Source organism: Pelobates fuscus, chromosome 13 (genome assembly GCF_036172605.1).
Source record: "Pelobates fuscus isolate aPelFus1 chromosome 13, aPelFus1.pri, whole genome shotgun sequence".
NCBI lineage: Eukaryota > Metazoa > Chordata > Amphibia > Anura > Pelobatidae > Pelobates > Pelobates fuscus.
This window is the reverse complement of record NC_086329.1, coordinates 107,867,523-107,892,143: the sequence shown is the minus strand read 5'-3', so window position 1 is coordinate 107,892,143 and position 24,621 is coordinate 107,867,523. Positions and strand designations below refer to the sequence as shown.

The window sequence follows — 24,621 nt, the reverse complement described above, 5'->3', positions numbered from 1 at the left end:
CCTAATAATAACACACAATTTGTCAGGTTCAGCTCCCTCACTGCATCTCAATGAGGAACATTAGGTTTGGCATCAGTGGAGGGAGGGGGGCTGGGGTCCAACACCTGGATAAGCCAATCTCCCCTTGCCCCCCCCAGCCCCCCCTTACCTATTCACACTGTGTATCAGGAGCCCAAATCAGCAGCCCCTCAACCCTCCCCCCTGTGGAGCCCCTGCTAAACTGCACAGATTGCACCTCTCTGCCCTCCCCCCTCCATGCAGTGCAGAGTGGTTTTGCCCGATGCTCTGTTGTAAGGGGCAGGAAGAGGCTGTCAGCTCACACTGGTACCCAGAGCCTCAGCATCCTGCATCCCTATCTGAGCATCCTCACCCAGGCAGCCCCAGGCCAGCCAGGAGGGAGCTTCCAGCCAGCAAGGATAGCAGGTAAATACAAAGTAACCATTACTGGTGATACTACCCTGCTCTCTCCCTGCATGTTACATGCCAGGCTGCTCACAGTGCTGTGGCCATTTTGTCCTAGGAATCCTTGGCTTTATCATTTCACGGGGTATTGTCATTATATTCTGCCATTACAAGGTCTAGCAGGCTGGATCCCAGCTGGACAGTTTCATTTGTTCTAGAAAGGGTATAGAGGTCCCAGATAAGCGTGATACAGGGGTTTCCAGGAACCTGGACAGTTTGACCTTGGAGGGGCTTCTCTCATCCATCAAATATTACACTCCCACTCTCAGTGCCCTCAGCACACAGGGATCAGCAGAATGGGTTACATAGCCACTAGATAAATGGGCAGAATTCAGATTATTGGCATTTCACAAATCAGACACATTACAGCAAATGTCACTTATTCAGTAAGCTCTCCCTGTGTAATTAGTTGGAATTTAATAAATAATGTATTAGAGTTAATTGTATAACGAGATGTGGTATATAAGGAGTGCTCTTGACAGGATGATGTCTGTTTCACAAATGGGGGATGTAATGAGGAGGGGAGATGGAGGGGAGCATGTAATTCGAAGGGGAGATGGAGGGGGGCATGCAATGAGGAGGGGAAGTGGAGGGGGTCATGCAATGAGGAGGGGGCATGTAATAAGAAGGGGAGATGGAGGGGGGCATGCAATGAGGAGGGGGGCATGTAATGAGAAGGGGAGATGGAGGGGGGCATGCAATGAGGAGGGGGGCATGTAATGAGGAGGGGGCATGTAATGAGGAGGAGAGATGGGGGCATGCAATAAAGAGCAGAGGTGGAGGGGGGGGGCATTTAATGTGGAGGGGAGGTGGAGGGGGCATGTAATGAGGAGGGAAGGTAGAGGGGGACATGTAATGAGGAGGGGAGATGGAGGGGGCAATGTAATGAGGAGGGGAGGTGGAGGGGCATATTAAGAGGAAGGGAGGTGGAGGGGGGCATTTGATGTGGAGGGGCATATAATGAGGAGGGGAGATGGAGGGGGGAATGTAATGAGGAGGGGAGATGGAGGGGGCACGTAATGAGGAGGGGAGGTGGAGGGGCATATTATGATGAGGGGAAGTTGGAGAGGGGCATGTAATGAGGGGAGATGGAGGGGGGAATGTAATGAGGAGGGGAGATGGAGGGGGAATGTAATGAGGAGGGGAGATGGAGGGGGCACGTAATGAGGAGGGGAGGTGGGGGGGCATATTATGAGGAAGGGAGGTGGAGGGGCATATAATGAGGTGGGAAGGTAGAGGGGGCATTTAATGAGGTGGGAGGGTGGAGGGGCATGTAATGAGGAGGGGAGAGGGAGGGGGCATGTAATGAAGAGGGGTGGTGGAGGAAGCATGTAATGAGGAGGGGAGGTGGAGGGGCATATTATGAGGAAGGGAGGTGGAGGGGGGCATTTAATGAGGAGGGGAGGTGGAGGGGATGCAATGAGGAGGGGAGATGATGGGGGGCATGTAATGAAGAGGGGAGATGGTGGGGGGCATGTAATGAGGAGGGGAGGTGCAATGAGAAGAGCCAAGACTGGACTTAAAGCCAACTTGCTGAATTGGCCTTCATATATTATCCATTATATTATCTGATTTGGCTAACCTGGGATACTCCCGCTGTCTGGGGACAATTCCCATGGGCAGACAGAATTCTGGGTAATGGAGAGGGTGTGACACCTGGAGCCATGTCCTCTTCTAAGACAGGAAGATACAACCAGATGGAATAATCAACACAAGCGAGATTTCAGGCAGTAAAAGGCCCAATTCAGGAGATATGAGGGGAGGGGTGGGATTTAAACGACAGGACCCATTAATCCAAAATCAGTTATTTTTACCTACAAATATGAATTCACCCGTTAATTTGAACAAGTTGTAATTCCAAGCTGGTGATTATCCAGTTGCCGCATGCGATGTTTAACCCATTAGGATCGAGGCCCCAGACATTGCAGTCCATTCGGCGTGCGCTGTTATGACACAGGGTCCTGGAGTGATGTCACAGCGACCTGCATTATATATCAGTGCCAGAACCCATGCATCTCATTTACTACAACACTCAAATGTGGGAAAATGGGCAGAGTGAGGGAATGGGCACAGAAGAGAATGGGTAAAGGTGTCATTGGCAAAATATTGACCATCCACACACATGCACCCTTCCATTCACACACACACACACACACACACACACACACATACACACACTGACCCTAAAACACAAATACACCATACATTCACACACACTGACCCTAAAATAAAAATATGCCCTGCATTCACACACACTGACCCTAAAACACAAATACGCCCAGCATTCACACACACTGACCCTAAAACACAAATACACCCTGCATTCACACACACTGACCCTAAAACACAAATACAACCTGCATTCACACACACTGACCCTAAAACACAAATACGCCCTGCATTCACACACACTGACCCTAAAACACATACATCCTGCAGTCACATACACTGACCCTCCACACAAATATGCCCTGCATTCGTTCCCACACACACACACTAATCCTCAACACAAAACACAAATACACCATACATTCACACATACACACTGACTGACTTCCACAAACTGAACTCAAATCAAACTAAATATTGTTTGTGGCAGCAAGTAGCCTTTAGGTTTGGCTGTAGTTTAGGGTATAATAATCTGAACCCACAAATCACAATCAAGGGCTGTTACATAGCTAGTATCTGGGATAATCAGAGTGTTGGCTTGTTTGGAGGTTCCCGGTGCAGCCATTGCCAGCCCTTTCAGTCGCAGTCCAAACTAACTGTGCCACGAGAATGAATTGGTGCAGGCTCACAGTGGTGGTCGGAGCGGCCTGTTATCCCAGCCAAACATCAGTACTGATGGTACACATATCAAACAGAAGTGAGACTTAATGGCAATTAACCTTTTTCCACCAGTCACCATGGTAACCGCATCCCCAAAATAGACCGAATCCGGTGTCCATCTTACAGTAACTGAAACTGTATCGATCCTGGGATCTGGTGTGTACGTAGAGGTGGCTGTTAACGCCTCCACCTACTCACACATCGAGCGAAGCGTTAATGAACATTTGTAAGACTGACGTTTCTAAAACATATTGCGTTAACAACACTCAATGTGCTGTTAACGCAATTCTGAATCAACAACAAGTACGGAACTAAATGCAATGAATGACGTTTTGTTTACAAAGTTGGATTTGACAAATATTGGTTGCTATTTTTTTTTACAAAGAAAGTTAATATATAAATAAGTGATCGTGTATTCAGTAAACATTTAATCATTATTAAGAGGACATCAGATGATACGTAGATGCAAGCTGTACGGTTTGTCTTAGGTCAGTGGGCGATATTCTTGGTAGAGGTAGCTGAATGTAATAAAGGCTGTGAGGGCATATACTCATAATAAAATAAATGATTAGATGGCGTTTGGAATCCATCAGATCAAACGTTACATCCTAATAAACAGCGCTAACCACACGTACCTTTACCCAATACACAAAGCGCTCATTAGTTTAAATCATCGTGAAACGTTTATAGTTGTGGTTCAGCAATCAGAAAATATAATGTGATTAAAGAAACACAAAGTGTAATGCGTTTCCACTGAGAGCCAAGTGCTCCGCAAATTCATTTCGAAGCCTATCAGCCGACGATCGCTTTGTGAACTCGTTCTGTGACGTCCAATGACTTGTAACTGGTCATTAAGTGGTTAAAGCCACAGGAGATATTTTTGTTCTTTGCTTTGCACATTAAGATACTGTTTTATGTAATATTATTTTGCTTTTATATTGAGATAATATAGGTACGGTTTTACCTTACAGGCCCTTATTTTCTATCAATTGCTTAGGATGTTGACTAGCATATATTTTTCAATGCATATAATGATAAACAAAACAAAAAACACATTTACTAAAATGAGCTCTAATATTTTAATATTTTTAAGTTTTGAAAATGTACTCTTAGTCAAAATCTTACTGAGCATAATAGGAATTGTAGTCCAGGAAGGGCAAGCACTGCCTTGCACTCATTTTGATAGGGCATTGGACACAGGTAAATGAGGATAGATCCGTTAGAACAGGGGTAGGCAACCTACGGCACTAGTGCCATGCACGGCACTCGAGATGTCTTTGCACGGCACTCAAGGCTGCTAGAGCCAAACTCTGTCCTATCTAAGGCTCTGTCCTATCAGGAGTGCCAGTAAAACTTCAGATATCTGCTAATACGAAGAGGTGGTGAAGGACAATCCTCAATTTAAGCATTGCAACACATTGCAGAACGTAGAGGAAGTAATCTCAGATCACTTCCTCCTAGCACTTGTGAATGGGAATCCACACTGTAGCAGAGCAGCCTGCCGCTGCTGTTGCAGCTCCTATACTTGAGCTATACCTGGCCGGCCTGGTCCCCATTGGAACCTAGGGAAGCCACCCACACTGCTAGATATACACAGAAATGCAGAATAACCCTTCCCTCATACAAATAATACGAACAGCCTACACACAAACATACACACAATCCCCACAAATGCAACACCACTAACAATCCACATACATGCACACAACCCCACATGCAGCCTCTCACATGCAATACCCCAAACAGCCCCCACACACTACTAAACACACAATGTGACTTATCCATCCACACACAATTCCACAAGCAGCCCTCATACACAGCCCACATTCATATGTATCATACACAATACCATAAACTACTAATGAACATATACAATTAATAGCTCATATACGCACAAATACAATGATACAAAGCAATTACAGTAAAAATAACACCAGCAGAATACGGCAGCATACACACCTCAATTTAAAAAATAGGATTGGCACGCTACGGGACATCACAATCCTATATCGGCACAGTGCTGCTAAAAGGTTGCCTACCCCTGCGTTAGAAAATGTAATTACGTACAGCGCCCAGACAGCATTTAAACATCCGAGGAACGAACGAGACACGATTCGATTTCATGAATATTCCTTTACTGCCCTTTTAATAGAGCGGACATTGTAAATTCAGAGGTTGGCAGATGATCAGAAGGTTGTTGCCCCCCGAGTGGGCATTAATTGCAAATTACCCAGTTTGAGGGCTGCATTTATTCCATTTCAAAAGCAGCCATTCCCACAGGCCTGGCAGGCTGGGGCTCCCAGCGTAATAATCTATAAATATCCAGAATTCCTTACACACGGTTACACACACAGCCCTCCCTCCCACGGCTAAGAATAGATGGCTGAGGAGGCGGGAGTAGTGATGGGATGGATGCAGCCTGGCCCGCACTGTGAACGCCGATATGTCTTTGCACTTGGAATATGGAGCATCCGAGAAGTAAAGACTGACGTAGAGTGCTGCGCGATTCTTTATTGACACAGTTTGTGTTTACTAGATGGATTGAGACACCGCTTGCTTTTCTCTACAAGTTAAATCACAGGTTTGGGCAGAGGGGCGTCCCCTGGGGCCCAACGTTACAATCAAAACATGTTTAGAACGAGGCCTGCCTGCTTTACTGTTAGTGTGTCAGGTGTGAAAAGAGCTGTGAAGGGTTCAGTTCTAGAAAACAGTTCAAATCGTATCAATCGCTGCTGTGATATTAGATTGCTAGCTCTGTTGAGCAAGGCTTTCTCAGTGGTGTTTTATTCACTAAACTGTGACAAGTCAGAAATGAACACATTTTAGGTCAAAGAGCAGCTCTGGACACACAGCCGACTTTGAAAAAAATTTATATGTTGGCTTTATTGACCTAAACTTTAATTCTAAGGTGAATTTATAACAATTCACATCTTAGTAAATATCACCATCTCCCCTCCTCAAAACATCAGACGGGAGCACATTGAAGGAATTAAATAGCAGCCATGGGGGGTGGATGGGGGGTGGGTGGGAGGTGGGTGGATGGGGGTTGGGTGGGAGGTGGGTGGATGGGGGGGGGGGGGGGAGAGGAGAGTTAGTTCCTCCCAACGTATATTCCAAATGTCGCACCCAAAATAAAATAATCTAGGATTGTACATGCGCTATAGAGCGGACATAGCTAAGCCTTATCGCGATAGTGTAACACAGGGCTGTTTTAATACACTATAACACTCATACACCTTTACTGCGATAGTCTAACACAGGGCTGTATTAAAACACTATAACACTCATACACCTTTACTGCGATAGTGTAACACAGGGCTGTATTAATACACTATAACACTCATACACCTTTACCGCGATAGTCTAACACAGGGCTGTATTAATACACTATAACACTCATACACCTTTACTGCGATAGTCTAACACAGGGCTGTATTAATACACTATAACACTCATACACCTTTACTGCGATAGTGTAACACAGGGCTGTATTATTACACTATAACACTCATACACCTTTTCCGCGATAGTCTAACACAGGGCTGTATTAATACACTATAACACTCATACACCTTTACTGCGATAGTGTAACACAGGGCTGTATTAATACACTATAACACTCATACACCTTTACTGCGATAGTCTAACACAGGGCTGTATTAATACACTATAACACTCATACACCTTTACTGCGATAGTGTAACACAGGGCTGTATTAATACACTATAACACTCATACACCTTTACTGCGATAGTCTAACACAGGGCTGTATTAATACACTATAACACTCATACACCTTTACTGCGATAGTGTAACACAGGGCTGTATTAATACACTATAACACTCATACACCTTTACTGCGATAGTGTAACACAGGGCTGTATTAATACACTATAACACTCATACACCTTTACTGCGATAGTCTAACACAGGGCTGTATTAATACACTATAACACTCATACACCTTTACTGCGATAGTCTAACACAGGGCTGTATTAATACACTATAACACTCATACACCTTTACTGCGATAGTCTAACACAGGGCTGCATTAATACACTATAACACTCATACACCTTTACTGCGATAGTCTAACACAGGGCTGTATTAATACACTATAACACTCATACACCTTTACTGCGATAGTGTAACACAGGGCTATATTAATACACTATAACACTCATACACACCTTTACTGCGATAGTCTAACACAGGGCTGTATTAATACACTATAACACTCATACACCTTTACTGCGATAGTGTAACACAGGGCTGTATTAATACACTATAACACTCATACACCTTTACTGCGATAGTATAACACAGGGCTGTATTAATACACTATAACACTCATACACCTTTACTGCGATAGTGTAACACAGGGCTGTATTAATACACTATAAGACTCATACACCTTTACTGCGATAGTGTAACACAGGGCTGTATTAATACACTATAACACTCATACACCTTTACTGCGATAGTCTAACACAGGGCTGTATTAATACACTATAACACTCATACACCTTTACTGCGATAGTGTAACACAGGGCTGTATTAATACACTATAACACTCATACACCTTTACTGCGATAGTCTAACACAGGGCTGTATTAATACACTATAACACTCATACACCTTTACTGCGATAGTGTAACACAGGGCTGTATTAATACACTATAACACTCATACACCTTTACTGCGATAGTCTAACACAGGGCTGTATTAATACACTATAACACTCATACACCTTTACTGCGATAGTGTAACACAGGGCTGTATTAATACACTATAACACTCATACACCTTTACTGCGATAGTGTAACACAGGGCTGTATTAATACACTATAACACTCATACACCTTTACTGTGATAGTGTAACACAGGGCTGTATTAATACACTATAACACTCATACACCTTTACTGCGATAGTCTAACACAGGGCTGTATTAATACACTATAACACTCATACACCTTTACTGCGATAGTCTAACACAGGGCTGTATACTATAACACTCATACACCTTTACTGTGATAGTCTAACACAGGGCTGTATTAAAACACTATAACACTCATACACCTTTACTGCGATAGTGTAACACAGGGCTGTATTAATACACTATAACACTCATACACCTTTACTGCGATAGTCTAACACAGGGCTGTATTAATACACTATAACACTCATACACCTTTACTGCAATAGTCTAACACAGGGCTGTATTAATACACTATAACACTCATACACCTTTACTGCGATAGTCTAACACAGGGCTGCATTAATACACTATAACACTCATACACCTTTACTGCGATAGTGTAACACAGGGCTGTATTAAAACACTATAACACTCATACACCTTTACTGCGATAGTGTAACACAGGGCTGTATTAATACACTATAACACTCATACACCTTTACTGCGATAGTGTAACACAGGGCTGTATTAATACACTATAACACTCATACGCCTTTACTGCGATAGTCTAACACAGGGCTGTATACTATAACACTCATACACCTTTACTGTGATAGTCTAACACAGGGCTGTATTAAAACACTATAACACTCATACACCTTTACTGCGATAGTGTAACACAGGGCTGTATTAATACACTATAACACTCATACACCTTTACTGCGATAGTCTAACACAGGGCTGTATTAATACACTATAACACTCATACACCTTTACTGCGATAGTGTAACACAGGGCTGTATTAATACACTATAACACTCATACACCTTTACTGCGATAGTCTAACACAGGGCTGTATTAATACAGTATAACACTCATACACCTTTACTGCGATAGTCTAACACAGGGCTGTATTAATACACTATAACACTCATACACCTTTACTGCGATAGTGTAACACAGGGCTGTATTAATACACTATAACACTCATACACCTTTACTGCGATAGTGTAACACAGGGCTGTATTAATACACTATAACACTCATACACCTTTACTGCGATAGTGTAACACAGGGCTGTATTAATACACTATAACACTCATACACCTTTACTGCGATAGTCTAACACAGGGCTGTATTAAAACACTATAACACTCCTACACCTTTACTGCGATAGTGTAACACAGGGCTGTATTAATACACTATAACACTCATACACCTTTACTGCGATAGTGTAACACAGGGCTGTATTAATACACTATAACACTCATACGCCTTTACTGCGATAGTCTAACACAGGGCTGTATACTATAACACTCATACACCTTTACTGTGATAGTCTAACACAGGGCTGTATTAAAACACTATAACACTCATACACCTTTACTGCGATAGTGTAACACAGGGCTGTATTAATACACTATAACACTCATACACCTTTACTGCGATAGTCTAACACAGGGCTGTATTAATACACTATAACACTCATACACCTTTACTGCGATAGTGTAACACAGGGCTGTATTAATACACTATAACACTCATACACCTTTACTGCGATAGTCTAACACAGGGCTGTATTAATACAGTATAACACTCATACACCTTTACTGCGATAGTCTAACACAGGGCTGTATTAATACACTATAACACTCATACACCTTTACTGCGATAGTGTAACACAGGGCTGTATTAATACACTATAACACTCATACACCTTTACTGCGATAGTGTAACACAGGGCTGTATTAATACACTATAACACTCATACACCTTTACTGCGATAGTGTAACACAGGGCTGTATTAATACACTATAACACTCATACACCTTTACTGCGATAGTCTAACACAGGGCTGTATTAAAACACTATAACACTCCTACACCTTTACTGCGATAGTGTAACACAGGGCTGTATTAATACACTATAACACTCATACACCTTTACTGCGATAGTGTAACACAGGGCTGTATTAATACACTATAACACTCATACACCTTTACTGCGATAGTGTAACACAGGGCTGTATTAATACACTATAACACTCATACACCTTTACTGCGATAGTGTAACACAGGGCTGTATTAATACACTATAACACTCATACACCTTTACTGCGATAGTCTAACACAGGGCTGTATTAAAACACTATAACACTCATACACCTTTACTGCGATAGTGTAACACAGGGCTGTATTAATACACTATAACACTCATACACCTTTACTGCGATAGTGTAACACAGGGCTGTATTAATACACTATAACACTTATACACCTTTACTGCGATAGTCTAACACAGGGCTGTATTAAAACACTATAACACTCATACACCTTTACTGCGATAGTGTAACACAGGGCTGTATTAATACACTATAACACTCATACACCTTTACTGCGATAGTCTAACACAGGGCTGTATTAATACACTATAACACTCATACACCTTTACTGCGATAGTCTAACACAGGGCTGTATTAATACAGTATAACACTCATACACCTTTACTGCGATAGTCTAACACAGGGCTGTATTAATACACTATAACACTCATACACCTTTACTGCGATAGTGTAACACAGGGCTGTATTAATACACTATAACACTCATACACCTTTACTGCGATAGTGTAACACAGGGCTGTATTAATACACTATAACACTCATACACCTTTACTGCGATAGTCTAACACAGGGCTGTATTAAAACACTATAACACTCATACACCTTTACTGCGATAGTGTAACACAGGGCTGTATTAATACATTATAACACTCATACACCTTTACTGCGATAGTGTAACACAGGGCTGTATTAATACACTATAACACTTATACACCTTTACTGCGATAGTGTAACACAGGGCTGTATTAATACACTATAACACTCATACACCTTTACTGCGATAGTCTAACACAGGGCTGTATTAATACACTATAACACTCATACACCTTTACTGCGATAGTCTAACACAGGGCTGTATTAATACACTATAACACTCATACACCTTTACTGCGATAGTCTAACACATGGCTGTATTAATACACTATAACACTCATACACCTTTACTGCGATAGTCTAACACAGGGCTGTATTAAAACACTATAACACTCATACACCTTTACTGTGATAGTGTAACACAGGGCTGTATTAATACACTATAACACTCATACACCTTTACTGCGATAGTGTAACACAGGGCTGTATTAATACACTATAACACTCATACACCTTTACCGCGATAGTGTAACACAGGGCCCCTTTCTTTGCAATGCGTTCATATGTTTTACAAACTCTGAGCAATGCCTATTGGCTGCTCACTCTCTAAACTTCCTGGTTTGCAATGATGGGTGGGGACTAAATCCAGCAATATGGACCGAATGCCATAAATCCTAGCACACTAGGAGACCGAATGCCAGACTCCAAAACAGGCCAAATATATCACTTGTACATAGAGCAGGCAAACTGCTAACACAATGTATGGCTCAGACATCCTTCCTGTGAGATTTAAAAGTGACATTGTCCTAAGACTGTAAGTGCCTAGTCTGGTGGGTGGCTGTAACTCTGCCAGGCTAGCGGATAAATGAAGCTGCGTTCGGCATTGTGGGAGAGTAGCGAGGCACCTTTAACATAGGTTAGGGCTCACATCAAACATTCTACATTTAATATTTATGCCAACAAGGTCTAGAGAGCACCGTATAAAATTTACCTGAATATTATAACGGGGTTTATTCAATAACCAGTGAATGGAAAACGGAATCTAATATGTAATATGGTAGAACATCCCCGTTAATACCGACCGCACTGTTATTTGTCTATTGATAGAGAATATAGAGGAGAGGGGTAAGGACTGTATGGAGATATTCAGTGCTGGATATACGTAGATTAATCAAAGTGACAGGGCTGCAAATTTACCCAACTTGCTGAAGCAGCAAAAATCTCTCCTTCCAGCCAGTTTGTGGCTCCCAGGGACGTCACTTCTGTCGCCTCAGGGTAGATATCCTATTTTATGCCCCAAACATAGATAGATCTCATAACGCCAAGATCCCAAAGGTATCAAAGTCTAAGAAGAAGGTTAAATTACTAGAATGGCAAAAAGGTTGTGGGAGGTTGATTGTAACAGAGGGGTTGGTTTGGAAAGTTCCGTTAATGGAATACTTCACAGAAAGGCTAGTAGATACTCAGAATTCCGATCTCCGAGCCGTGGCATCATGTAGCATCTTTTCTACCAATATCAGTTTTCCGAACGGTTCCAGAGTGCCCATTCGGCATTAGTTGTAAGCCAATAACGTTGGGTAGAATTAGGGCTTTAATGTATTTGACTCAGCCCTTCGTCCTTCCAAGGTAGATAAAATGAGTTCCATTCAATTGGGTAATAGTAACATCCCCAGGACGTACTTGGAAACCAGAGTTATCTGAATGTACCTTTCCTGGTTAAATACTTTGGTATTATTATTATTATTATTATTTAGGACCCGGTAGATGTGAGGGTCTGAGATAATACAGAGCTCTGTGAGATAAGAGGCAGATAAGATGGATTTACTTCCCTCCTTTGGTATTTGAGATAATTATTATATCGACCCACCATATTTCGCAATGCTTTACATTGGAAAGAGGATATTTAGAGGTTTAGAAGGCCCTGCGAGTGAACGAGCTTACAACCGATCAGGATTTGGAGTAGGCGAAAATAAATCATTAAGGGACACTTACTGCCGAGGTGATCAAACAGATTTAGATTTCCAGTTTCTAAGGCCACAACATTACCACTGCCCTAACCAGCTGATCTAGAAAGTGATCCCCGGCATAAGAGTCCGGACAAGCTGTATTTTCCGACTTATGGGTGTCTGAGCTAATAAACAGCGCTGTGGGCGGAGACATATGCCATGGTGTACTGTTGCTCTAGGTCACAGGAATTTCTCGAAATGCCCTGCATGTTTATACACTGCCTGCAAGTCACATGGACCAAATCCCTGAGGCGGTTTGTCACAGTGTAACCATGGTGACCGGTACCAAAACCCCCCAGTTACACGGACAATATTTTGCTTAGATTCAGACACCTATCGTCTTAAAAAATTAAGTATGCTCCCCTAAGGCTTCAGGAAACATGTGGACACCACAGGCAGCACCATCATAATCTATTATTTTATCATTTGCGGTGAATGATTTTACATTTCTACTTGTAATATGATTGGCACAAAGGTTAATTTGCCCAAAATACCCCAATTTCCCAGACTTCGCACCATTAGCAGATTTCCTTGTAAACCAATCATTGGGCAACGCTTTAAATAATACGGTAAAAAGTATTTTTCATGAAGTGACATCTCTTTGGATTTTCTTCTTTTATGATAAAGGCGGGCTAAGGTCCCCTTTCTCATTCCAGTGGCACGAAAAGCGCGGTGTCTGACAAACTGCCGCAGTGTTAATCTAGTCCGCCTGATAGACTGACTGGAATGGAGGAAGGGAGGGGGGGATATCAAAGCAGACTAGAAATTCTGCACATCAACATCACAGTCCTGCCTGGGTCACCATCTCCGGGCCATTAATCAGACAGCGGGGGCTGAAGGACACCCCCCAGAGCCTTCATCCTCTCCAGACAAATTGTGTCATTTCATGGGGATCTGCTTCTGTAGTCCTACAAACGGCAGATGTAGAGATCAACATATAGTCCAAGATGTTATCGGCATCACAACATCCATGACGCAGGCTTCAATTCTGCATCTGTCAGTACTGCAACTCCTATCATGTCAGCCGGCTGTTTACCAGCGGATATCTACTACTTAGATAGCCCATTACGGTCATAGGGTAAAAGGGCTGTAAATTGGAACATTTCCAGAGGAGCTAAAAGAAATCTGTAGGTGAATTACATCTTCCTCCACAGGCAGCTAGCCTTGGTACTGCAGATGTTTGTGAACTACATTCCCCATAATGCTATTCAGCCAGGGATATCCAGTAGTGACCCGCAAGTAACGGCTGGACATTTATTTATAAAAACATTTATATATTGTTACACCTCATAGTCTGCTGCCCCCGTCATGGGGTAATAAAGTAGGAGGAGAAATAGAAAGGAAGACTGGAAATTCTCCCGAACCTCTACCTTAAATAAAGTATACGCCCTTTCTATACGCCCTCACATTGTTCCAGTTAGAATCACACGCACGCATCACATTTAATTAACGTGCGCACAAGGTGTTTTTTTACAATGATTTTTATAGAATATTTAAGCAACAATAAATGCTCAATCACAAAGCGTATTTATTGTGATTTATTAATGAATCGTCATTCAGACAGTTTTACTAATGTGTTCTGGAGTAAAGAACAGCTCTCTTTATAAAATAGGCTCAATCGTCCCTCCTGCATTGATACCCAATCCTACGGCCTGGTCTCATGATCATCACCTTCATCCAAATAATGATCTAAATGCCGATCAAGAGGTAGGTCACAAAAACCGGGGGCAGAGAGGAAAGCCTGGCCCTGCGTTACCATGACCCTGAACGTGGTCTCATTACATGGCCCTTAAATTTTCTTTTTAAGTTGACTTCACTTGCTGGAATATGACAGGATTGCCTGATGTGAAAGCGTGTAAGCCCGTCATGGGGCGATCGATAGGAAGATAGGCAGCCGAGGAGGGAATGTGAGAACCAACTGCAAAACAGGAACTGGCTGGGGCTGTGCTCGCTGCTCTGCAGCCAATCCCTGTGGGAGAAAGGAGGACATTGTTTTTCTAAATGTTGTACATGAGCAGTCATTTATTTTATTATTTAAGAAGTTTAAAGAAAGAATCATGCATTCACGTAAAAAAATAAAATAACTTTAGACAACTCAAAGTTTTTAAGGTGCCGAGAGAAGTCCATATGGCCCAGCAACATTATCTAAATTGTCATGGTTCAGTCTAGGAGTGGCCAGAGACCTACAGAAAGATACCGAGGATATCTAAGAGGAGAGGATTGTTTTCTCAAACAATTCATTTCCCTTTTGTCTGTAATCATTGTCTTTCCAGCAAACAGCACATTGTACAGAGCCAATACGTGTTAAGTGAGTCCTTAACTTTTTTAGGAATGACCTAGGTGAGACATGATGACACAGCGGCTGCCACGTGTTTAAACTATGACATTATGTGAAAACCGTGGCACTTTACAGATACCCAGGGCCCCTTAAAAAAAAATGTCAACATAGTCTGCTCGTGAATTTGACTGGGAAAAGGCTCCTCATTGCCACTTGTATGTGATGAACCTGGAAGAAGGGGTGGGGGAGAGAACAACTAATATACAAATTCCACCATTTCTAATTTTTCAGACTGTAACTGGGACTCTTGTTTAGATCAATGTTACACCATGTATAATGGGAGGGATCCTCCTCGGCGATTGCATGCATTAGGACAATAATGGCCAAACGTTTTTTGCTATTTTTCCCAATTTCCTAAAATTGGACATTCCTTGGCAGCCCTCCACTGAATAACAAAGAGCGATGCATTTTATTATTACACTGGAGTGTAGATACTATGGGTAGATTTACAAAGACCTTCAAAAGGTATAGAATTGGGGTCGGGCTGCAGTGAGAGACTTTACATGTTTAAAGTGACAGGAAACCTAAGCATCATGGAGTCAGCTCACGGTGTAAAACGTCACACTTCTTCAAACATACAGGCAGTTTTAAAGATTTATGATGAACTGAGCCTCGTCACATGTTCTTGGAGGGGCCTGCTGGCCTGCCTCTACTCCAAAAGACTATGGGCCCTTTAAAAAACCCAACAACTATGTGAACAGACTTGGTTCGTGTTTTTGAACTATATGGTTCGGGAACCGAACAGCCGCACAAACCGTACATCCCCCCTGGAACTTGTTAAGCCTAATTGAAACTTTGTAGCAATTTTCACCGCAGTGTTCTAAGTGTTCGCCTGGGTGGCCGCACCACGAGGTGGCGTCCATCTTGTTCATACGAACGCAGGCAGCAGTGGTCGTCGAGTTAATGGAACTATTTTCGGATACTGAAACTCCCGAACACCGCTGGACTTCCATGATCACCTGCGTTTGTTTCTACCCTACTTAGAAAGGCGCTGTTCGATGGAAACGTTCCCACAAACAAGGGGAACATGCTCCAGGGTAAGACTATTGACTCTGTCCGGTAGATTGTTCGTTTTCAAACTACCAAACTATACCGACCGCAAACCCCGATTCTCTGGAACTGTTTTGGGCATGGGACCATGCCTGTGGTCGGTAAAATATGCGACTTCCGTAGAATTCCTGAACCCCTGAACTGATCTGGGTGATTTTTGGATATGTTGGTCACCCAGATCAGGGCTATCAGATATAACATTTGTGAGGTTTTAAGTATTTTTAGGGTGTATGTTTATTTCTGTGCTTGGAGATAATTGGATTAGAATTAAGACAGTTACTGACTCAATTATCTCCCAGGCAGAGGGGAGGGATTGTGTTTGTATATGGGAGTGTCGTGGATTTAAACTCTATCGTCATTGGTCTGTGATTTTGTATTGTAGTCCCCCACAAGGTCCATGTGGGAGTGCCCCTTGCATGGGGACTTGCATATAAGGCCAGTTGTGGCTGCCATTAAACAGAGATTCGTTTTACCCTTCATGAAGTCTAGGCTCATGTTTGGGGGATTGGAGAGCTATATTCACTCTGGGGATTGCTATAATCACTATACTCTCTTGGATCACAACACTTGCCTGCTTAGCTCTCTGGACTAGCAGAGGTCTACCCACTGGAAGCTGGATCCTGGTCTTGGTTCCAGGGTAGGTGGAGGACAGCGAAACCCCAACCAAGCCGCGGCGGTTTGTGGAGTTTACGGTGGTTATAGTATTCCAGTGCGGTGCTTATGGTACTCGCAAGTACTAGGAAGCAGCGATTGACGGAGGTACCCGGTTGGGGTGCCAGGCAATCCGTCACACAAATATTTTGCAATATAAAAATAACAGATACTTCTTAACATTAAACCAGTATCCCAAACAGGACTGTAAAAAAAAAAAAAAAAAAAAAAAAAAAAAAAAGCAAGAATCGTTGGGAATTCAAAGTGAATTTGAAATTTAAAGGAACACAAACCAGTATTCCCAACGCAATAATGTTACCTTTCCTATATTGCCATCAGCCAACCCCCACTATGAAGTGACCGCATTAAAATGCTTGACAGATGTGTTAACGTGAAAACAAAATACAGATTAAGGAATAGAGAGCACAAAAATACAGTTTGTTTTACAATGCTATTTAAAGTCACATATCTTGAACAAATATGGGGATTCAGAAACACCATATTGTGTTAAGTAGCCTTGAAAAACTGTATTTTTTTGTGTGTGCTGGTCCTTAATCTCTATATTTTGGGATTTACGGCAGCACCACTGAGGTGATCATCCCCAATTCTAAGAATTTTACCATATTATTGAGAGAACTTAAATAGATTGCATATTTTCATGCATAGTTACATTTTCCACACACAGAAAACGGTGAAATTTAAAAGCCTCTCCACTGACCAAATAAAAAATAAAACAAAAATAATCACTGCTTAGTAGATATTTCCCAAGATAGACATACATGTATTTAATTATGTTATTCCATTGCGGATATAGCTAAAACCGCATGCAATAGCTGCAGTTCTCTTGTCTGCAGCCTTTACAAGCCCTCCCCTTCTAACCCCGCCCAGACTTTCTGTGGCTGTCCAATCACAGACTTCCCAATGCATCTCAATGAGAAGTCTGTATAAGGCAGGTGCTCTGGACAATTGCTGCCTCTTGAGTTTATCTCCAAAGAGTTACTAAACCAGGAAGTAACAGGACTGGTTTGTTTTTGGAGTGTCCCTTTAAAGACTGATTTTTTTTACACTTTTAAAATACATACAATTAAGATAAATATTCATGTTAATCAGTAATGATAAACTGTAATCCATAATACGTATCCTGCATACAGCCAGCTATCCCGGTTAGATCTAGATTAGATTTTCCATGATCCGGCTAGGAGCCTAGAAAGTGCCTTCATGTTTGCGAAGGTTTGCCAGTTCTCAGACTCTGTGTACAAAGTGCACGCCCTGGGGGGTAGTTTAAATACTGGAAGACGTACCAGTGACAATCTAATTATACCGGTTTCGCAGAGGAAAGTACATTAGAGATAAGTAACCAGCATTAAAAATGATTCACTGTGTCTCTGGCACACCGAGGGGTTTATTCTGCATTATTGATTTGTTTAACAACGCATGCAGTGCCTCCGCTGGGTATAGGGTACTACAGGAGGGGGGAAAAGTGACGTCGCTACTTACAGCCCCGAGAAGACCTTCCGAGAACGTAATATACGGTTCGCCATAAATATACTCAGAACAAGGACAGGCCCTGGGGAATTTAATCACCAGGTCAGGACATGTGAAGATGTAACAAGGGTAAATTATAGGCCAAATCAGCAGAACCAGAGTGTTTATTTTTCGCTTCGAACATTGAGCCTTTTACTCCCTCTTTCATTCCCCACAATTCTCCGTTTAGTAAATATTGTCTTGTCTTGAATCCATAACACTCCAACCAGAACTTTTACTGTCTGAACAATAAGGTGACGATTGATGCACAAAATGTATGCCATCTCCACACACGCAATCATCCGCTTCATACAACGCCTCCGCCAAAACAGTCACCAACGGTAGGGGCACACATAATGCGGAGTGATAACGGGAACAGCCAACAGCCTATTGCAGTTTAAGAATGTTTGGAGTTATAGGCCATCACTACCTGGGGAGTTGGGGGCCGCAGAGTTCGAGATTCCTGCTCTTGAAGCTGTAGCGCCAACATGTTCAGAAAGCAGTTCTAGTGCCCGCGTCGCTAGCCATGGTTATAGCAGAGGATAGAGTTGCATTATGGAAGCGGCTTTATCCTTCCGCTGATCGGTTGGGCCCACATGTAACAAGGTGTACGGCTAGGGAGAACAAAGGGTTAAGGAACATCTGTATCCCTGCACGCCATTTGATGTGGGGGGGAGGAGGGGGAGGGGGGGCTCAGCATCTATTCTGCTCTGTAATAACATACGCCATTATAACAACAGTACTGTAATTGTGTTATAAATGCAAAACGCTCACATCATCATCACTAAAATAAATAGAAAGAACACATTTTACCATAATTATCCCAACATCTATTGGTTTTCAGATCTTACTTTATATTTGAGAGGGCTATAGGAAAGGAGAACTGGCTGTAATATTTATATAGCACCAACATAGTCTGTAGCTCTGCACAATGTAATAGGATCCAGCAGCACAAGGCTGGTAAAATGGGTCACTTTCCTGGACAAAAGGTAATTTAATAAGAAAAGAAAATAAGAGGCTGCAGCTAATCCAGGGTGATAACGCGAATCTCACACGAACGACGTCTGGAAGAAAAGATTTGTTAAAGGCTACGATGAAACGCTTGTCATTACTGGCTTTTATCACTCAAGCTGGTTGCCATGGCGACTGGCTCGTGCATACATATTACGTTAACAGACTGATGATTTTCCACCTCCCTCCCATCGGAGACATTTATTTTCTCCTGGAGACGGGAGGGGGCTGTACAATCTCCGCTGGAACTTAATCTTCTCTCATGCGGGGCCACGGAAAATGCTTTACATAGACAGAGAGTCAGCAGGGACTGAGCCAGCAAGGCAGGGAATTGTGATTGCACTCACTGTGAGAGCGACATGGAGAAACTGCCCCACTGGGTGCCATCAGCGTGTTCGACAAGTGCAACTAAACACTGCGTGACAGGAGGAAAGGGCACATCACAGTATAACCAACTGTATAGCTAGGACACCAGTCGTTCCCTCACAGCCAAGACACCATTCGGCCCCTCACAGCCAAGACACCAGTCGGCCCCTCACAGCCAAGACACCAGTCGGCCCCTCACAGCCAAGACACCAGTCAGCCCCTCACAGCCAGGACACCAGTCGTTCCCTCACAGCCAATACACCAGTCGGCCCCTCACAGCCAAGACACCAGTCGGCCACTCACAGCCAAGACACCAGTCGTTCCCTCACAGCCAAGACACCAGTCGGCCCCTCACAGCCAAGACACCAGTTGGCCCCTCACAGCCAAGACACCAGTCGGCCCCTCACAGCCAAGACACCAGTCGGCCCCTCACAGCCAAGACACCAGTGGGCCCCTCACAGCCAAGACACCAGTGGGCCCCTCACAGCCAAGACACCAGTCGGCCCCTCACAGCCAAGACACCAGTCGTTCCCTCACAGCCAAGACACCAGTCGGCCCCTCACAGCCAAGACACCAGTCGGCCCCTCACAGCCAAGACACCAGTCGGCCCCTCACAGCCAAGACACCAGTCGGCCCCTCACAGCCAAGACACCAGTCGGCCCCTCACAGCCAAGACACCAGTCGGCCACTCACAGCCAAGACACCAGTCGTTCCCTCACAGCCAAGACACCAGTCGGCCCCTCACAGCCAAGACACCAGTTGGCCCCTCACAGCCAAGACACCAGTCGGCCCCTCACAGCCAAGACACCAGTCGGCCCCTCACAGCCAAGACACCAGTCGGCCCCTCACAGCCAAGACACCAGTCGGCCCCTTACAGCCAAGACACCAGTCGGCCCCTCACAGCCAAGACACCAGTCGGCCCCTCACAGCCAAGACACCACAGGGTGTAATAAAAATAGTACTCTATAGAGTGTCCAGGGGGATAGAGTACTCCATAGAGTGTACTGGGTGTATAGAGTACCCTATACAGTGTCCAGGGGGGACTATAGAGTACTCTACAGAGTGTACGGGGGGGGGAGGGAGTACTGTATAGAGTATACGGGGAGGGATAGCGTATTGTATAGAGTTTACAGGAAGGGATAGAGTGTACGGGGAGGGATAGAGTACTGTAGAGAGTGTACGGGGAAGGATAGAGTACTGTATAGAGTTTACTGGGGGGGATAGAGCAATGTATAGAGTTTACGGGGAGGGATAGAGTACTGTAGAGAGTGTACGGGGAGGGATAGAGTACTGTATAGAGTGTACGGGGAGGGATAGAGTACTGTATAGAGTGTACGGGGAGGGATAGAGTACTGTATAGAGTTTACGGGGGGATAGAGCAATGTATAGAGTTTACGGGGAGGGATAGAGTACTGTATAGAGTGTACGGGGAGGGATAGAGTACTGTATAGAGTTTACGGGGGGGATAGAGCAATGTATAGAGTTTACGGGGAGGGATAGAGTACTGTATAGAGTGTACTGGGAGGGATAGAGTACTGTATAGAGTTTACGGGGGGATAGAGTACTGTATAGAGTACTGTATAGAGTTTACGGGGGGATAGAGTACTGTATAGAGTTTACGGGGGGGATAGAGTACTGTATAGAGTGTACGGGGGGGATAGAGTACTGTATAGAGTGTACTGGGAGGGATAGAGTACTGTATAGAGTGTACGGGGGGGATAGAGTACTGTATAGAGTGTACGGGGAGGGATAGAGTACTGTATAGAGTGTATTGTAGAGTGTACGGGGAGGGATAGAGTACTGTATAGAGTGTACTGGGAGGGATAGAGTACTGTATAGAGTTTACAGGGAGGGGGGGTAGAGTACTCTATAGAGTGTACAGGGGGGGGGGAGGAGGTATAGAGTACATGTCTTTAAACTTGTCCCAGGCCAGAGTGGATTCCAGACCAGGGATTGTTGGCCAGGCAGGGACAGCCACGAGGGGCAGTTCTGCCTGAGAATAGGCAAACCCACCCATAAAGGGGCAGCTTGTCAGAAAACGGGCTGAATTAAAGCATCCACTGCATGGTCTTAATACCCTGTTCCTATTCACCAACATTGCCCCCAGAAACAGGACACTAGGCAACTAACCTGGGATGGTGGGACAGGTGCCCAGAATTAGGGCAGCCCTAAAAATCCACAACTGTTGAGTAGTCCGATAGCTGTATTACATCACAACTCTCTCAACTTGCTGTATATAAAGAAAGGCTGAATTATAGGAAATATAGGTCTTTATTCACTAAAAGCTGAATTCCAGTGAACTGAAACGGATTAGCAATCTTAAGGTAAAGAGTTTTTATTTGGGGGCAGCTACAGTCACTGCTTGGCTATTTTAAACTGTAAAACCTACTACAATTTATTGTTTAGTGAATAAACCCCTTAGTATTATTCCCAATCCCACGCAGTTTATTACGTCTAAATAGGCTTTATTTATTAATTTATTTATTTAACATATTTGCTTCTGTGTTTAAGAAGAGGATTCCTGTCCAAAATATTTGCCATAAATCATTTTCAGATTAATATAAATCCACATAATTTACTGGCATTCTTTGCAGTCGGTTGGTTTCGCACAGATTTCTTGAGATGTCCGTGAAGAATCAGTTCTTCCTAACACTTAATTAAAGCGTCACTAATCCTGGCCTGGTTAGTGTGCGAGGAGGAGTTTGCTGGCGTTTACAGAGCAGTAGTGTATCAGCGGTTTATTTGGGAGAGTCCCGGGGGTGGAAAGGCTGCTGGGAAGAAAAGACAAAAAGTATAGGATGTGCCCTTCAGATGACAGCCATGACTTGTCTCTCGATATTGTAGTCATGGAATAAGAGGCTGCTTTGCAGGAAAAGATTTTCTGACTGTATTTAGACAGAGCCCCTTGACTGTGCCGTATTATAGAGGTGGGAGGGCACAAAGCATTCTGTGTATGTCAAAGTAGGGCTGTTTCCTTGCTGATAAAAAGGGGGAGAAAAATAAATACACAAAAAAGACACCCCAAAACCTCTCATACAGGTTTTTTTGTTCCTGACCTTATAGTGCTCCTGATCTTTTTGGCAGCCTTGCGCCACCTGAGTCCTTGGAAATGACAGGACCCTGTAGGTGCAGGCTTTTTATAGCATTATAGTGACAGGTCATATTATTTGGATACATCATCTGCCCCTCACAGGTTGACCACTTTGTGTGATTTGGTGCTGGGTGATGATGCTGTCCAATAAGATTTTGTTCTCCCTATTTAAACTTCCCTCTTTCTGGAGATCATTGCCCTGTCGTGGTTTATTCTGCCCAAGAGTGCTTACTGTGAAGTCGTTTTTGTTTTTTCGTTACTGACCCGGCTTTGTATTGGATTTTTCTGATTTTCTAGATCCCTGACTTCGGCTTGTTATTTCGTTATTGAGTAGCTCCAGTGTCCTTGACCCTTGCTTCCTTTTTTGACTCTGTATTTTTTGCCTATCTAGGGCACACGTTAACCTGTCCATTCTAAGGTCCGGTATTCGTACCTTCTCTCTTTTTATTCATTCATTCTGGTTACCGTTTCCTACTTACAATTTAACTACCAACAAATAAGTTATTTTCCTACTGTGAAATTTGGCCCACCCTGTATAAAAGGCAGTAGGTACAATTTGAAATCACTAGAAGAATTTCTTAAAATTCTTGTAAGATTTTCATTTTGGGGCAATGGATGGAACACTGATCATAGAGTGTATCTGCGTTATTATTGGGTCATTTATGCAGCCAGCACCGGTGGATTTGTCCTCAGAGACCCAGTATTCAACAGAGAACTTCACAGTCTCTGGAAAATATATTTGAAGAGTTCTTTTATGTGGACATTGACAGACGGTGCTTACCACCAAGGTAGACCTCCATAATGACATCGCTGAATACCACTCACCACACTGTAGCTCTGGAGAGGGATCGTCTAAGGCACCAATATACATTTAGGCAGATTAAGGCCTGCAAGAGAGACCATGGCATGGTTTGGCAAGGTTAACTAGAACCAGTGTCTTTAGAACGGTCAAACCAGGACTACCTGGCGTGTGCTAGACTGAAAGCATGCACAGTAAAAGTAAGACGCCCATAGCTTCATGTGTATCATTAGATACGTGTACTGTATATCGCACAATCCTCTGACCCCCCCCTTGCCCTGCTGGCATGAACTCTAAATGGTCACCGTATCTATGAGGCTCATAAGACCATGGGTTCAGTTGTCCACAGTTTAACCACCTACCCTCCTGATGGACAGGGTACGCGAGGTGGGTAGAAGTTTGCAGAATACAATTTATTGCTGAAGCAGCCAAACTAGTTGTACAGAGAAGCAGTCGTGTCAGGCGCTTTATCTAGCATAACACAAAGCTCACATAAGGACCTTAAGCTGGCAGAGAGAGATAAGATGAAAGCAGACAGAGCCGCAGCATGCGCCTCGGGCTAAATGTTCCCCACCCCCTCCTGCTCCTCTCAGCTTTCCAATTTCTTATCTACTGACGCTTTAAATACATATGGAAAGGCTTAAAGGGACACTATGGATGAGAGAAAAAAACACTTGTAGCTCTAGAATGAGCGTTTGTAGCCCACACACACACCTCTATGTGTATGCGGTTTGAATTACCATGAGCAATATTTTGCTGCACCAACATGTGAGCACTAGAGCATCCCAAACATTTTACTCCAGACCAACTAGCATCTGTCTTAACATTCTCCATTAAGTGTGCCAGTCCAGCGTGGAGG

At 43.5% G+C, this 24,621-nt stretch overlaps 1 protein-coding gene across 1 annotated transcript in view; it reads left to right on the top strand.

Moving 5' to 3' along the window:
* Positions 1-291: 291 nt before the first annotated feature.
* The window catches only part of SV2A (synaptic vesicle glycoprotein 2A), an 84,336-nt gene continuing 60,006 nt past the window's right edge, over positions 292-24,621 (top strand). The window contains exon 1 of the mRNA XM_063439537.1: positions 292-423. The gene's annotated coding sequence lies outside the window, so the exon portion shown is untranslated. The remainder of the gene's footprint in view (positions 424-24,621) is intronic.